Here is a 17,643-nt window from a genome sequence, read left to right as displayed (position 1 = left end):
AATTTTTTTTATACCAAATATACTTCTAAACAATTTTCCTTTCTTTTATTTCTTTATGTTGTTTTTTTTTTTAAATTTATGTTGTTTAGACACTCATTTTCTTTTTATATACCAACTTTACTTCTAGACACTTTTTTATCTTTTATTGTTCTATCTCATGTTTTAAATAATTTCCATGTATGTAAAAGCATTATGGGCGTGAAAAATTAATAAAGTAAAATAATAAAAAATAAAAAAATGATAAATATAATTTAATAATTCAATAATGTGAATCTCACCCACATCAATAAAGGTTTCAGCTCTTTAACTTCACAAACACCAACAGGTGGAAGAATTGAAGGAAAAAACATAAATGTTTAAATACGGTCAATATTCAATCTGGCCACTTCAGCCAAAGATAGGTCATAAGCCCCGTAAATGCTTAGGGTTTAATATTCCTTTCCCTAGAATTCTTATTATTTATTCAAATATTACAATTTTCAGACCATTTTCTAAAAATAGTAAGTAACTTGTGATGGAAAAATAGAAATTGTAAGAGTGGGATTCGAGCCTCAGACCTTTGGTTCGTGAGTCCACAATGCTACCATAGGACCATAACCCGGTTCGAAAATGTCAATAGATGGAAGAATTGATGATATGTGGATGTTTAAACATAGGAAGAATGGTGAATGTTACACTGTGTGTTACTAAAATTAGCTAATCAGTGACTGGTCATTAGCCTTGCAAAGGCCTAGAATTCCATTTTCCGTTATTAAAAATGTTTTCTTTCTATTGCAATAAATTCAGACGTTTTGGATAATTTGTTTTAAAAAGCGTTTTATATTTATAACTAAATATAATATGTTTACAAACACGTCTTCAAATAGCACTAAACTTTTAAGGGCACAAAAAAGGCTTCAAGCTATCCCTGAATTAAAATTTCCCGGTTTGCGCTGTATGAGGTTAACAGGAAAGTGTCGGGAAGGGGAGGGAGAGAACAAAGGGACAAAAGGGTGGTTAATGAAAGGCAAAAAAATATTTTATGTGTAGCTTTGTAAGGGTCACGTGACACATTTAGTTTTAACAAGTCGTTAGCTTGTCAGCTCAAGGAGAAACAATTAGAATAAAATATTCAAAAGCGCTAAGAGCGGTCAAATAACGTCCGTCCCAGTGCCCAACTGGCTCTGCTATAAAACGTAAGAAGTATCACTTTATTCTACAAATTTGTTTATAACAGTACACTGTCAAAGATTGCCAGTGAAAATATGTCAACCATACAACATTTTCGTGAATCGTTTGTTTTTTATATATGAAGTTGCATTATTCAATACCTTGCTTGCAATGTACAAGGTTAATATACACTTCAAAGCGACAGCCATTAACTTGTTTACTTAAAAATATTTACTTTACTGAAAAACTTTATTTCGTCACTTTATAAAAGGATCAGTAAGATGTCTCGGCTGTGACCTGTTTCAAGAGGTAAGGACAGAAAACTCGTCAGAAGAAGGCGGACCGTTGCCATTCGTCAACAGATCCTCCGATCCACCTGAACAGTGTTCGGCATTTGGTGTCCTGCTATCATTGATACCTTTTATTGCCTTCACTATATCTGTCATGTATAATGATACCTCTCTTGACAAGTCCCTGTGACTAATCACTACATGCACATCGTGTAAATCCTCATTTAGACTTCTGCATCGCGCCTCCAGTTGCATTCTCTGCAGACTAAAAAAGGGGCAATGCATCAATAGATGGGAGACATCTTGGAGAGTAACATCATCGCATGGGCAAGTGTTGATCTCAGATATTTTGAATCTGTGTAAATAACTCATAAATCCGCCATGTCCTGTCAGGATTTGTGTGAGTTCGCAGGAGGCGAAATCAACCGTTCGCAATGAAGTACAGGTGTCGAACCTTATGTATGGGAGCAAAGTATGGATTTGGGAAAAACTGGATTAAAGTAGGCTGAATGATAATCATGTATTTGTACATTTTGTAAGACATGTACGCATTATTGACAGAATCACGAAAGGAGTTATATGTTGGTTTGAACACGTAGAGCGAATGGATCGTGAAAGAACGGTTCAAAAGATTTCCAATGCGAATGTAGACGAATGCAGAAGACCGAAAAAACATGACCAAATCCAAAAAATACCTGAAGATGGACATGTCAAAAAAAATGTAGAGGAAGCGAGATCTGAATGCAAAAACAAAGTTATTTGGAGATTTATCCTGTCTACCTACCCCTACGCGAAAATGGCGTGATAGTTTGTTTATTTTTGTTTATCAAATTAAACAAACTCATAAGTCAGCTTCGCAGTGTAGTGGTTAGCGTATTTGTCTACCATACTAGAGGTATCGGGTTTGATTCCCGACATGGTTGACATGAAATATTTGTTAAAAAAATGTTTTTTTTATTTAAGAATATTTCATAGTGCCTCGACTGGAACCTGAACCATAAATCTGATCATCTTACCTTCATGTAACAAAAATGATCAAGATGCGCTGCGATAGGTATAAGTAAGGCAAAGGAACAATGAAACCAAATATAATTTTGAATTCTCCATCATTACCGTTTTGTTTTAAAACATTTTGTAATCAATATATCTGTGTGATAGCAATAAAACTGGCTACTGGTTATTAAACATTTCTCGATATAAATATCGGTAGTCTTTCATTTGATAAACTAATATCAACATTTGTATAAGAGAAAGAACGAAAACTAATCTCAAATTGAGGTTTCAGCCATTAAATTAAAACATCAGCGATTGGCTCATTTCACGCCCGATTGTTCCGAGCGCAGGGTCGGCTGGTCGTGTGTTCGCCTAACATTTCAATGGGCCGGTATGTGATATATCACGCCCAAAAGCGCCCACACTGGGCTAAACACTCTAATCTATAGCCCCTACTCTTTACTCCATACGTCACTCTCTTTTACCTCGCTTTGGGCACAGAGGAAAAGCAAAGTAATGAAAAAAACTTTCAATCAGCTTGGTTTTAGAACTGCGCTTTATAGTATTATACAGGCATACGAAAAACGAATCGGATTGAAACTGGAGTTTATATTTCCCCATTTACAAATTTTTAAATACATTATATTTCACAATGTTTTGAGTTTTTCGCAACGTTTGAAGACAAAAGACTGGATTTCATCCTCTAGGGAGTTGTAAAGATGAACTTATAACAATACAGATTATTCGGATATTCCTTTCCCCAAAACGTTTTCGAAAAACATTGAAAATCTCCAATTTGGAGGTGTGTTTAAAAAATAACGAGAAATTTTATTTTGGCGGATTTGCAGAGACCAATTGTCGATTTTTTTCATTATGTTGATATACATGCTTCTAAAGTATGCTAAAATTTTCAGCAGTATTAATTGTTCACTTTGTCTGTGGCAGCCGCTAAGGTAAGACGTGTTTTTATGAGCTAGGCAATTTTCGTTTGTTAAAAAAAAAATGTATCAAGAATTTTTATCAAGTTTTGTGTAAAAAATAAAATAAAATTAAATGTTTACAAAAGCCTATGGTAAGTCTACTATGAGTAAAACAATGGTTTAAGCGTGGTAAAAGCATTTCCAAGATAGTCGTGAAGACGTTGAAGATGACGAACAGCCTGGACGCCTCAGCACGCTCACAAACGATGAAAATGTGGGGAAAGTTAATAAAATGGTTATGAACGATCACCAAATCACAATCAAAGAAGTCGCTGATGATGTTGGCATACTAATTGGCTCATTCCTTTTTTTTTTTTAGAATGTTTTGGGTATGAAACGCATGGCAGCAAAATAAATTCCAAAATTTTTGAATTTCGGACAAAAACAGCGGCGAATTGAAGGAGCTCAGGTGTCACTAAACGAAGTCAACAACAATGCAAAATGACTAAAACGTGTCAAAACAGGTGACAAAACATGGTTTTAGGGATATGAGGTTGAAACTAAGGCTCAATCGTCTCAGTGGAGGCATTCTGGCTCGCCAAGATGAAATTCACTAAGCACACCGAAGACGTCTAACCGTATTGAATGCCACAGACAAAGTAAATTATAAATACAACTGAAATTTCTAGCATACTTCAGAGGCATATATACCAACATGGTTTTTGGAAAAAATGACAATTAGATTTTCCAAACTCATGAAATTTGATCAAACAATTAATCCAGAAATAAAATAAAAGGACAAACACGGTTTCCTCATTTTGGTACAAGTTCCAGGATAGCACTGGTCGATTTAATTAGCAGCAGTTTACAATGCTTGATTGTTTGCGCTCGTGATTTTTGACTGATGTTGAAATATAGACTTATGTGTTGTTTGTTACGATATGTTACAAGAAGTACAGTAGCTTTCTTCACTCGACGTCGGGAAACGACGTGACGTCAGGGACGGTGGAAATCAAGACAAAGGCCACTGGATTTCAAAGGATAGGATGTTTTGACACTTGAATTAAAATAAACACGAATCCGAAACAGAGATTCAGTGCCTAGACTTCAATATTTCCTTCTTTGAAATGTTCTCCATCTTTGTTGCTATTTGTTAAAAACTTATTTTTTGATTTAGTGTTTACGCATTATGGTTTTGATGTATACACACTAAAATAATATTATAAAGTGCAAGCGGCGCGTCCGAGTGCGCATTTCTATTCGGGTTTTGTCTTTTTTATAAGTCACGCGTCTTTGACGTTTTATTATATATTGTATTGAAGTCTAAGTGTTTCGGATTCATTTTCTTTTATTCAAGTATCAAGCCATTCCTTCCTTTGATTCCGGTGGTCCTTGTTTTGAATCCCAATGTACCTACTCCTCCCTGACGGCGAGTCAAGAAAGCAACGCGTGACAACACAACAATAAAACACAACAAAAAAACCGTACCGTGAACAACAACGAAAACCGTACCGCGAGCGTGACAGTGATTTCGAATCACCAACATACAAGAAAACGTGCAAAGTGACCAGTGCAAACGATAACGGTGTCTTTCTGGACCAGTGCCAAAGGGAGGAAACCGTAAGTCCTTACTCCTTTCATTAATTCCAGGATTGACACTCCATGACGTCAATTAGTTAACCTAAAATCAAACATTCCCTGTTTTCTTCGAACACGCGTATCGCGAGAGGGCAGGCCTTGTTTAAAGTCCCGAGGTCGAAGGTATCGAACATCCAACACTAAGAATATACTGTTAAAAAAACTATCAGAGTTTCAAAATGTTTATTTTTTAGGTGAAATCGTGTGAGTTGGATTTATTTCGACGTTTTGGCTACCATTGCAGGAGCCATCTTCAGGGTAAACTGTGTGTTTTGTGTGGTAATAAATACATTGTTTACAAGAACAACATGAATATGTGAAGATTTCAAAAAGAGAAAAGAGTTCAACAAAATTGTAGATGCATTTGAACGTAATAGATGTAAGAAACAGCAAATTGAGATTTAATCACAAGCTACAAAGCTACAAAGAAATAAGATATTACCAGTAAAACTGCACACTAACCATATGTACTGAATGTTACTGAGAGAAAAGCCAAATTGCTGAAAAAATAAAACAATGTTACAACGTTTGGAACTGTGGGAAAAATAAAGAACCATTTATTAAATGCAAAAGATAGGAATCCTCTAGAAACAGAAACTGTTTATAAAATGAGTTGCCAAGGATGCGATAAAATGTTCATAGGACAAAGAGGGCGCACAGCAAAAAAGAAGATCGATGAACACAAATGAGCGTGTAAATTTGGGCACCCTGACAAATCCGCAATAGTTGAACACTTTATAAATACCGGTCATTTTTTCGCCTTCAAACCAAAATTTTTACAAAAACCCAGTAATTACAGTGCATGAATAATAAAAGAGGCCATTGCAATACACAGACACCCAAATAACATATACAAAAATGACGAGCTCAAATTAAACTCAGTATGGTTTTCAGCACTACATATTACAAAAACGAATAGAAATGTGCATACTGCCGACTGCGACACGGTACAAATTACTAGTACTTAAACACCGCGTCGCTTGCACTACATTACATTGTGTGAGTGTATATATATCAATACCATAATGCAAAGACACTACATTAAGTTTCTTAGATTTTCATCAACCTTGATCTAAAGCGCTTCAATGCGAACCGCAACGTTGAAAAATACTTTGAATGACGTACATGGTACAAAAACCTTATGAGTCTTTTACTTCATTTGTACCCAAAAATTGTCGCATAGAACGTCGCGTCGGTAGGATAAAAGTAGTTGAGGGTTGGTTGGAGTTCCTACCCCGGTTAGAAATTGACAGAGATGACATGAGATTGCTGTTTGATGTTTATTTATTACATGGCAAATGAATAATGAATTTTGTCAGGCGAGTGTTACGGTGATGAGAAGTTAAAGTAACTGCACTTGAACTACATGCTGAAACTGAGTGAATTGGACGAACTTGTTGGGTTGTCTAACTGAGCGGGCCGACTGATGTTGGCTGCGTTCTGTGGTCTCTTTCATATTCCTTTGTAGTTCATTTCTTCATGGTATGGACGATGTGAATGCACTACAGGGCAACGATCCCGTCTTTATGTGCAATATTGCTAGAGTTGCATTATGCGAATGTATTGGATTCGATAGAAAATGATAACATTGCATCGTCGGTCATTAGTCTATTTCAGGTGAACTAATTTAACACGTGTGTGTCATCAGATATGGACTATAGACCCTACACGTCTGAACGTTTAACAACCCCGTGATAATGATTTAGTGACAGAACGCTTTCAAATAAAATATTTTAGCTTACCAACTAACACAAACACATAAACATAGGGTCATAAAACTCTATTATTTTATAATATATGTTATTTTTTCGTTACAGTATTATTAAAGATTGTTTGTATTGGCGTGTTCGTTTAATATATATGAAATCTCATTTGTGATTTGCTTACACAGTGACGTTATTATTTTTTTAAAATTAATAAATATGTGATACTAGAAAATTTCAAAGTTCCCGGATTACCATCGAAACCGTAAGATGGATCTTCCTTTCAGATAGCCAAAAAATGATCGAGAAAAGTTTCAATTTCAAGTGTCAATATTAATGCTCTATGCACCATTAAGTCAAAATAAAGAAGTGATAAAAGTAATAACCTATTCTAACATAACAAACTCGAATATTTAAAACCTTACGGTTTCTCACTTAGCATATTAAAAATAAAAAAAATGTATGTGAAATAGAACCCTAACTCTAGACAAGTGCTTTCGACTCGATGGCTGCTCGCAAGTAAAAGCACTGAATAAAAAAAAATAGTGAAGATAAGTCGACTTCATTGTGCAGTGGTTGATGAGATTGTTGACCATTATTGAGGTTCTGGGTTCGACTACTGACAGGGTGTATATGAAATATTGATTTATAAGATTGTTTTAAACTGCAATATTTCATTGTTCCTGGACTCGTATCTGAAGCGTAAGACCAATCACCTTCCCTTCATGTTATGACTTGTAAAAAATGGTTGACTCACGCAAAGAACGCTACAAGTTCGATTTCTGGTGAGAACACAAAAATTCAATATGGTTTTTCTCAAGCCTGGGTGTTCTGTTCTATAATTCACTACTGTAGTTGAGCCTTCTGGTCTGTTATGACGTAATTTTTTATTTTTTTTAAATGTGAGTTATATTTATTTTTTAATGAAAAATGGAAATAATTTAAAATAAATACTATAAAAGTGCACTTGCAACAGAGAAAGAAGAAAAATAGTTTTTTTTTAAATTAAATCATTCATTTTTTTACATTTTGTTAAAAAAATAAAATGACCATCTCTGTAAGACTAGAAAAATACTTCAGTAGTCAGATGGCAGAAGGGATCATCTGTATTTTTGTCTATATTTTAGTTTTTAAAAGTTTTAATTGATATTTCAGTAAATACACGCAGCAAAAAAAAAGTCAGCGTCATTAAGAATGGTAATTTAATTTTAAAAAGCAACACTAAAATATTTTAGTCTGTGGATCAAAGTCTTGAAATTGAGACGTATTTCTGCTCTCCTGAACATTTTTGAAAATAACAGATTGTCTCTTCTGCCATCTGAATACCGACTTATTTAACAACTAATGTAAATAAAGTTTTTTTAAATTAAGTATAAATTTATATCACACATTGGGCGCTAATTTCAAAATTGTGTAATTATTTCATTTTAATAAATAACGTAATTATTCCTTTTTATAATGTTATGGTTCTAATGCCTAGGATTCACAAACACACCGATTTCTTTATACGCACACATTTACGTTAGAACTAACCATTTCTAAATGCCCTTTCCCTTTTCACGTAATTAACTTTGAAGGCTTTTGAATAAAAGACGGTTTAGCAGGCCTGTCGCTACCCTTGGCCAAATTTTCCACTGACAATTCATTCCCAACACAATGGCTATCAAAAGGATTGGCCGGGAACGAACCAGGGTATGATGGTGGAGAAACAAAGAAGTTTAAATAAAATCGGGAAGCAGTTGCGGCATACATGATTCCTGGATTTCTGAATTCCAGGATTTCTAGATTCCTGGGTCTCTAGATCACGGAATTGTAAAGCAAAGTAAGGATCACGCGATTCATTGTTTGCCTTTAGTTTGCTATCTCGGTAAAGAAAAATGTCTGGAGGATTGTGGTATAATCGCTTTAAACGAATATAAAATACTACCAAGATTTTAGAAAAAATGTCAAAATTTGAAATATAAAATAAATGTCATGTTAACAAATTACAACAAGGATGGTGAATACCTTAAATGAGGGAATATGAATGTCTAGACATTAACAGGGCTTATGACCTGTCATTGGCTGGTTTAAGTGACCACTTTACACAATTTGTAACATTCACCATTTTGAATATGTTTGAACATCCATAATTATTCAATTCTTTCATTTGTTGATTTTAGTGAAGTTAAAGAGCTGAAACCTTTACTGTTGTGAAGACATTCATCAGACTGAATTATTTCACATACTAGGCAACGCCTGGACAAACTCAAATATTGTAAATGCCATGTTGTTTTTTATTCTAATAATTATCTCAGTTTTAACGTCCTATTTTATTTAATAATTTGAGAATCAGCATTTTTATTAATTTGTAACATTCATTATGAACTGTTCGTATGAATATACGAGATATGAATTTATTTATTTGTTTTTCTTTATATATTAACATAAATACATACATATTAAAATATATATAATAATAAACGTATCCCAAACTTTATAAGGCCAAGGACCATGTGTTGAGTTGGGATACAACACAATGGAAAGTGGAAGCACGTACATAATTAAATAATATCAAAAATATAAATATTTTATTATTACATCAACATACATGCATATATTTCAAAGGGTAACGACAAGCTTAATAGTTTATAAATCCATGCAATATCTCGCAGCAGTCTCCTGTGTGTACCGGAAGTAATTTCCGTTTGCATTTATGACCATCAAAGCGCTGCAATCACAGTTTCGCATATGCGTGGCACTTATTCTGACCAATCGAGAAGTTAACGCCATTACGAGTTAGCTGACTGTTGTGTGCGCTTCGTGGTGCTTGTTTGAAATGCTAATTAAAATTTTGTACATTCCGCCACGTTGCTTTTATGAGATAAGGTCTGTGATTCGTTGCATTCGTTCGGTTTCTGGGTGCGTAGAATTACAACTTACACGGGATCACCCAAAAGGGATACACATTTATAGAAAGTTCGTTTTCCTTTTTTTCAAATAAGAGATACATATATCATTATCATGCAAAGGTCTCAGCGTTGGTAAATCAAATGCAGAGTATTTCGATCATCTGTGATATGAAGATTAAGTGATCAGTCGTACGCTTCAAGTGCCATTCATGATGCAGTTCTGTGTGTAAAATAGAACTAGAACCATCTCAATATTTAAATTGTTCCTTTATCCTTCTTATTTCCTTACCATCCCCTCTCTTCTCTTCATAGTATAGTGTTAATTTTTTTATATGTTTTTATTTTGTAAATTTTTGTTTTTAATTTTTGTATAAAATTGTAAGACTTAATATGTCTATTTATTTGTTTTTTTCTCCAACTGAACGGTTTGGGTAGGTAGGAAGAAATTGTCTTAAGGCAATATGCCCGCCCTTATATGTTTATATATTGGATATGTATATAAAGTGTAAAATAAATAACTAGAACCCTGGAAAGTGTTTTGGACTCGATGGCTGCTCTGAGGTAAAAATCCAGAAAAAAGAAATCGAGTGAAATAACTCCGCCTCGTCGTAAAGTGGTTGACGTATTTGACTATCATTATTGAGGTCCTGGGTTCGTTTTTTAGCAGGGTGGGGTATCTCTACTAGACTTTGGTTTTCAGGATTTTAATATGCAGCCATCGAGTCGAAAATACTCGTTCCGGGTTCTGTATCTATTTCACATAAAAAAATGTATTAGTTATTTTATTTTATTTTTGTTTATTAAGAAAAACAACAGCAATACAAAGAAATATACACAACATAATAAAAAAACATAAAATAAAGCCAAATCAGTTTTCCACATAAATACAATTATAAAAATCCAGTTCAGTTAAATATAATTTATAGAAGTGCATGTGTGCGAGTTTTTTTTTGTGTGTGAGGATGCGTGTGTAAAAAAGTGGAGTGTGGTTTTGGTAGGTATGTGAATATGTGTGTGATTGTATATGGGTGTGAGGGTAGGTTTAAGGACAGGGTAAGTGTGTATTTGATATGAGTGAATAGAAACAATTTAAAATTATAATGTAAAAATATAAATATTTTTTTTTTTATAACGAAACATAATTTTTTTCAAATAATAGTTTTTTAATTTTGGTTTTAAAAGTGAGTTTACTGTAATTAAATATGTCTATGTTATTGAAAAATAAATTATAATTACGCGTCAAGCGAATCAGAGGAGAGTTCTGAGCATAGTTGGTGCGAACTGTGGGTACATGGAAAAGAGATAGATTCGTGTGACGGGTGCGGTAGCCAGGTACGTTAAGGGCCAACTCAGAAACCAGAACAGGACTATCAAGACGTCCATTAAGAATGTCATGTAAAATACCCATATCTAATAACAAACGACGATCATCATGTATATCGTGTAAGATATTAAAAAGGAGGGTGAGTGCCGGGAACATAGTGAACGGAGCACTTAAATCAACCTTGGCAAATAAATGTTTGTCGCAAGAGGCAAAATTAGCAGTTCACAACGGAGTCCTGGTCCCGACCCTGATGTATTAGAGTGAATTATGGACTCCAAAAAACAGGGATGAAAGTAGACCGAATGCTGTCGAAATGCGATCTCTCAGGCAAATGTGTGGTAAAACTATGTACGATAGACGCACAAATGTTAAGATCCATACCTTATGTAAGTCTAAGACAAGCATTATCGACAAAATCAAGAAAGGAGCTCTGCGCTGGTTTGGACATGTAGGACGAATGGACAGTAAAAGAACGTCTAAGAATATTTACAATGCGAATGTTGATGGATGCCAAAATAGAGGTAGACCGAGAAAGATATGGCATGACCAAATCCAACAAATACTTGAAGATGGGCATGTCAAAAGTCGGAATAATCGGCGCGCGTGCATAAGAATATGTATGAATGTAGAAGAAGCGAGATCTGTCTGCAAAAACAGAGTGATGTGGCGTTCTATCCTCTCTTCCTACCCTCACGGGGAAACGGCGTGATGGTTTGTTGTTGTTGTTGTATACAGAGAAAATAAAACTATTTACAAATAAGACTTTTCATTGAAATCAAGGAAGCTTAAAAAAAAACAATTCAACACAATCCATAATATTAACGATACTTTAAGTATAAACAAAAAATCGTTCTTAACAAAAAACCTGTATTTTGCATTTGAATAAACATTAAAGTTGTGCAATGCATCTAAAGTAAATAAGCTGTCGCATCCGTCCTGAAAATTCATGCAAAGTGCTTTCATCCCCAGAATGCAGAAAGTATTTGCACTGCTGAAACTACCCCGGGACGAAGGCTTTTTCGTCTTGGTAGATTGATCTAACATCTGTCGCCTCCGCGGAGCTTTGTTGGCTGCCAATCCCTTGGAACCTACGAAGCCAGCCACCCCCATCCCCTAGTCAACCATCGGAAAAACCACCCCGATGCCGTCTAAATTAAAAGTGAAATGCATTTTAGAAATTGCATCAAATAAAATAAAACTCAAATGGTTAAAAAGCATACATATGTTGTGATGTTGCGCGTCATGTTTTTATCAACTAATGTTTTAATTTCTCTGTAATAAATGATGATTCACACTTTACAATAAAGCAAAATAATTAGTCTTTTAAAATACAATTGGTAGCCTCGGTGGTGTTATGGCTAAGAAGAATGACTCACGTGCCGGAAATTTCGGGTTCGATTCCAGATGAGAATTAAATAAGATTTTTTGGGTGTACTGTGATTCAATTCATCTTGGTCATTGGGCCACCTTGGCCCGTATTATAATGAAAAGTAAACATTTACATTGAAGTTTTCTCAACAAAATATATAATATAAATATTTTTTTTCTTGAAATGATCAATTACAAGTAACCGACGAAGACAGTTTAAATTTTAACGCAAATATACACATTTGTGTATTTAAATATTGATTTTATCTTTAGAGTAATAATTCGTGAACCTATAGAAAAGCCCTAACACTATGTTTTATAGAACGCAAGCAATGTTGGTTTGTTGGTTAGCAACCAATTGGTGGCTATTTTGATTTATGTTTACAACATAAACATAACGGTTTGATCGGATGCTTTTGTAGCTGTGATTTCTTTACGTTAAATTAAATAAAAATCGAATATGGTGAATTGCAGTATGTTTGTTGCAGCAGTAGGAGCGTCAAAGATGTTAAAGGAGTCAGTTTTCACAGGTAATTGATTTTGAATATTTTCTCATGATTTACATTGATTTTTGGCATTTTTTATATTATGTTGCTTAAAAACTTTCCTCATATTTACTTCTGATACTTTATTTTCTCAATTTGGGAGATAAATTTGTGAATTCAAGTATGTTTACTGCCGATAATGACAGTTGATTACGAGAAATATGTCAGGGCAGCACTAGGCATCTATATAAAGTTTGAGTTTTTATCTAGGAGAGGTCTATTCAAATTTTACTCGAAAATAGTAATGTTAACCTTGATGTCGCATCTCAAATGACGTGTTCAAATTTCAGGCCACTATGACTCGCCATTTCGGAGATGTGACGGATACACAAATAAACTCAACACAGGACTTTGGTTCCATGGAGTTGGAATTTATGTCTCAATAAATGTAACATAAGTAAATTGTGAATAAATTGAAAAAAAAATAAACACACACGTGCATTTTCAGTTAAATAAAATAGAAATAGGCGAATTATAGAAAAATAAATTGAAATAACCCTGCAATAATAAGTACACGGGTACATATTTAAAATATTTACACTGCAAATTAATATCCATTTGGCAATTCTTGACCCGAGTACGGCCCATTATTTTGCTGCAAACTGTAGTTTACTTAATACCCAATAGTCATAGAATTGTTTTCCTACGTTTGGGCTCCTCTATAGCTTGGCGCATTATTACTTAGAGATTTTACCTTATACCGTTTCAATATGTACCAATGAAGATAGAATTTGTAATCGCGGCCTTGGTCTGAAAAAGAGCATTTTTCGGTATGAAAAAAGAATACATTCATTGTAAAAGTATTGATAAATAAATTTTAAAAAATAATATCAACATCACCAAATTCTTATCTGCTGATGCTACATAGGGAACTCGATTAATGCAATTGATGAATCGTATCTCAATCATCTGTTACATAAAGACAACGTGATCAGTATTGCGCTTCAGGTGCCAGTCAAGCGACAATTAAATATTGCACTATAAACCACCTTAAAAATAAATATTTCAGATCAGCTGTCGAGTAAAATGCACTCGTCTTGGGTTCTGGTTCTTTTTCACACAGCCGATCCACTCGAACACAGACGTATAATATAATATTAAATAATATTACACGCATTTTCAACTGAATGTTATTTTGTATTTTATATGTGATTGACCTTTTAGGAAAATTCAACTTCGATTTGAAACAAAATAGGTTTTCCATTTCTTTAAATTTTTGTCAGTTTGAGGAATAAAATTCATACTGTTGACAGAGATTAACTTGTTCTAGAGCATCTGGACCAGATTGGCAAGAATGCTTTTATACCTTTGGCTTCGCGTCAATATTGCAAGCAATGCAGCCTTGAGTGAATCTGAACATTGGAATTTTCGATAAGGGGTTTCGGTGGAAGAATTGGAAATTAAATATTTACAAACAATTTGCAGGCAGAATGTTTCCTGCTTTTTTATAAGACACGCTTTTAACTATGCAACGTTGTGTATTGATCATGTACATTTAAAAATAATGATTTCATTAATTTATTTAAGTGAAGATTTTCAACAATCAAGTATTCAACCCATGTTCAATTATTTTGTTTTACTTTTTATGAATATTGCGCGATAGCAAATGGTGGAATATTTCCAAAATAAAATCAGATATCTTTCTTAAATTCACTCGTATCTTCATTTTCTTAAACATCCTTTTCACTGACAATTTATTTATTTATAAATACTAGTATATTACCTGTTCTTTTTTAATTAGATCAAGTGGGGTAAGAGTGTCATTTTTTTTTGTAAATTCAAATTAAACGCTTTCAGTGTCCAGAACATTGTTTCTTTTGTTAATTTATAACAAAGTGAAATATTTATTACTATTTATGAAGCTGCTATTTGCACCAAAAGCATACAAAAACATAGTGCTATTTTATGCATTAAAAATAATCTGAAAATCTGTACGACTGTTCTTCTCGGGGGTAAGAGTATCAAAACAGGTAACACCTAATTTAGTCATAAAATAAAGATTATCTTCTTTGATATTAGTACAAACAATGATAGCATCCACCCCTTTCCCGAAACTGTTCATAAAAACTTGAGTCTTTGTTCAGTTTCGCATATCAATATCATTTTTTTAAACTTAAACAGTAAAATACGTATCTCACCTGTTAATGCATTGTCCGTTTTTGAGCTTTCAGAGACAACAGCTGAAGGCGCGATGCAGAAGTTTGGGCTAGGACCTATTTGACATCAGATCGGTGAAACTTCATAAAGAATTCATTCAGAGAGGTAGTATCTTACATGGTCAAGATAGTACAGGATATTGGTAAAACAAACCAAAGAAGGACACAGAATGTCGAATACTCTTCTAGTCGAACGTAAGGACCGTCGAAGACTGTCAAGAGGCCGGCTACTTCTGAAGAGTTTTACAAATGCTAGAGAACTTCTTTAATTGCATTGAAGATGTTCGGATTTGTTCTGCGAACTGCCAGGGTTTTTGAAAATACCCGCACACTGAGAACTCTTTACAACTCCTTGGTGCGAAGTAGACTCGATAGTGGCTCGATGATTTGGGGGCCACATGAACTAAAGAACTCTCTTATGATAGAGAAAATCTAAAAGAAGTTTCTGAAATATCTCTACACGAGAAAGTGCGGGTATTATCCTTGGCTCTGCCCGACCGAGTTTCTCCAGGGTATGCTTTGCTACAACGGTTTAGAGACTAGAAGGAATGTGTATTTTACTACACATTTTTATCGATTATTGCGCAGTGTGTTGGATAATTCTGAGATTATGATGAGCATTGGCTTGTATGTTCTGTTTGTACTTTATTATTATTTTTTTATTTGAAAATTTATCTATTGACCCTTACGGATTATTACATTCATTTGACGAAAATAATACAAACATTTTTTATTCATACTCTGTTGTTCGAAATAATATTTTTAACTTCTTTTAAAAAGTTTGTCTGGGTCTTTTGTTCAGTTTTGTCTGGTAGTTTATTGTATAATTTCAGTACCTGGTTTATTAGTCTCGATTGTCTTTGTCTTGTTTTAGAAAGTTGTGTATGAAATTTTTCTGATATTCTCGTATTATGTCCACGTTGACTACAATTGTTTACAAGTTTTAGTTTTTCGTCTACAACTACATTAGTGGCTAATTTATGGGTAAATTTTAATGATTCTAGTTGATAGAGTTCAGTTATATTTAATTGCTTAGTTTGTTTAAAAAGTTCTCTAGTTGCAGTTAGATAGGAAAGGTCATATACTAACTTTAATATTTTATTTTGTTGTCTTTTTAGTCTGTTTATGTCATTTTGATATCCTGTTCCCCATAGTAGTTGCGTATAACATATTTTAGTTTTTACATAGGCTTCATACATTAGAATTTTTTTCCGTTTTTGGAACAAAGTTTTTTACTTTAATCTACCTTGGCAAAGAAATGTTCATCGCAGGAGGCAAAACTAGCAAGTCAGAATGGAGTTCTGGTGCCGACCCTTGAGTATGGGATCAAACTATGGAATTGAAAAAAAAAATATGAAAGTAAGATGAATGCTGTCAAAATGCGATCTCTCATACGAATGTGTGGGTAAAAGATGTATGAGGTGCACAAATATCCGTGCATTATTGACAAAATCAAGAATGGAGTTCTGCGTTGGTTTAGACATGTAGAGCAGCAAAAAAACGGCCAAACGGATTTGCGATGCGAATTTTGATGAAAGCAAAAAAAACAAGCACGAGAAAGACGTGGCACGATCAAATCCAACAAATACTAGAAGATGGATATTTCAAAAGTCGGAATGATTGGCGTGCGAGTACGATAAGACGTATGAATGTAGAGAAAGCGAGGTCTGTATGCAAAGAGACTGATGTGACGTTCTACTCTTTCTGCCTACCCTTACGAGAAAAGGGCGTGATGGTTTGTTTGCTTTTGCTTGTAATAAAATAAGTAATATGAGTAAGAACAAGTCTAAAAAAAAGACATTCAATCGTCAAAGATAATATTTACAAACAACAATTCTCTCACATACGTACCTACGTCTACCAAATTTAATTATTTTAATAGTTAAAGTTTCAATATTTTTTATTAAAAACTTTCATATGAGGATTTTATAATTCTTAAAAATATGTATATAAGAATCCCAAAACTTTCCCAAAATATGATTTTCCATATCCATTGAGGATATTGTCTACCAAAATAAACGTCCCCATTTGAGCCTTGTTGCCTTTTACCGCAAACAAGAATCCTTTTATGATGATTCCTTTTATTTATTTGTCGAAAATAATACTAAAAAGTTTTGTGAAATTCGTTTTAGCCTTTGTTTTTATGCCCTCTAACTCCCACGCGTACTATTTATGCTGTAAAAGGGTCAGCTAATCTATAAATTCAGCAATCACTGGTCGTTCTATCTAATCCCTTTCAATGGAGCCTATAGCACGGTGACACTCTGGATTAAGGGTGGCTGGAAGAAGGGCAGATGCTTTAGGAGCAGGGGGTGAATATTTACGAGCGCTAAATGGATACAGACCTTGAAGACGTGATGAGACTCAAAACTAGATATTTTCAAGACTCATATATTTATTAAGAATGCAAAAGAAACTAATGTTTATTAATAATTCTTTTTTTTTTTTTAATTTACAGCTCTTTGAAACTCATGAGCTTTTTTAAGCAAGGCATTAACATGTTTCTTAAAATGTACTGTTGAATTATTTATTTTCAATTTGAAATTTATTTACGGATTATTTTATTTATTTAACAAAAATAATAAATCAAGAACCAATATATTCTTCTTAACTCTCCCTTTCCGGTGACGTGTAGCTTGTGTTTGTAAATTTTTATAATAATTTTA

The sequence above is a fragment of the Micrasema longulum genome, unplaced genomic scaffold, assembly GCF_059751315.1.
Source record: "Micrasema longulum isolate JH-2025_06_02 unplaced genomic scaffold, ASM5975131v1 h1tg001124l, whole genome shotgun sequence".
NCBI lineage: Eukaryota > Metazoa > Arthropoda > Insecta > Trichoptera > Brachycentridae > Micrasema > Micrasema longulum.
This window is presented reverse-complemented; position numbering follows the sequence as displayed.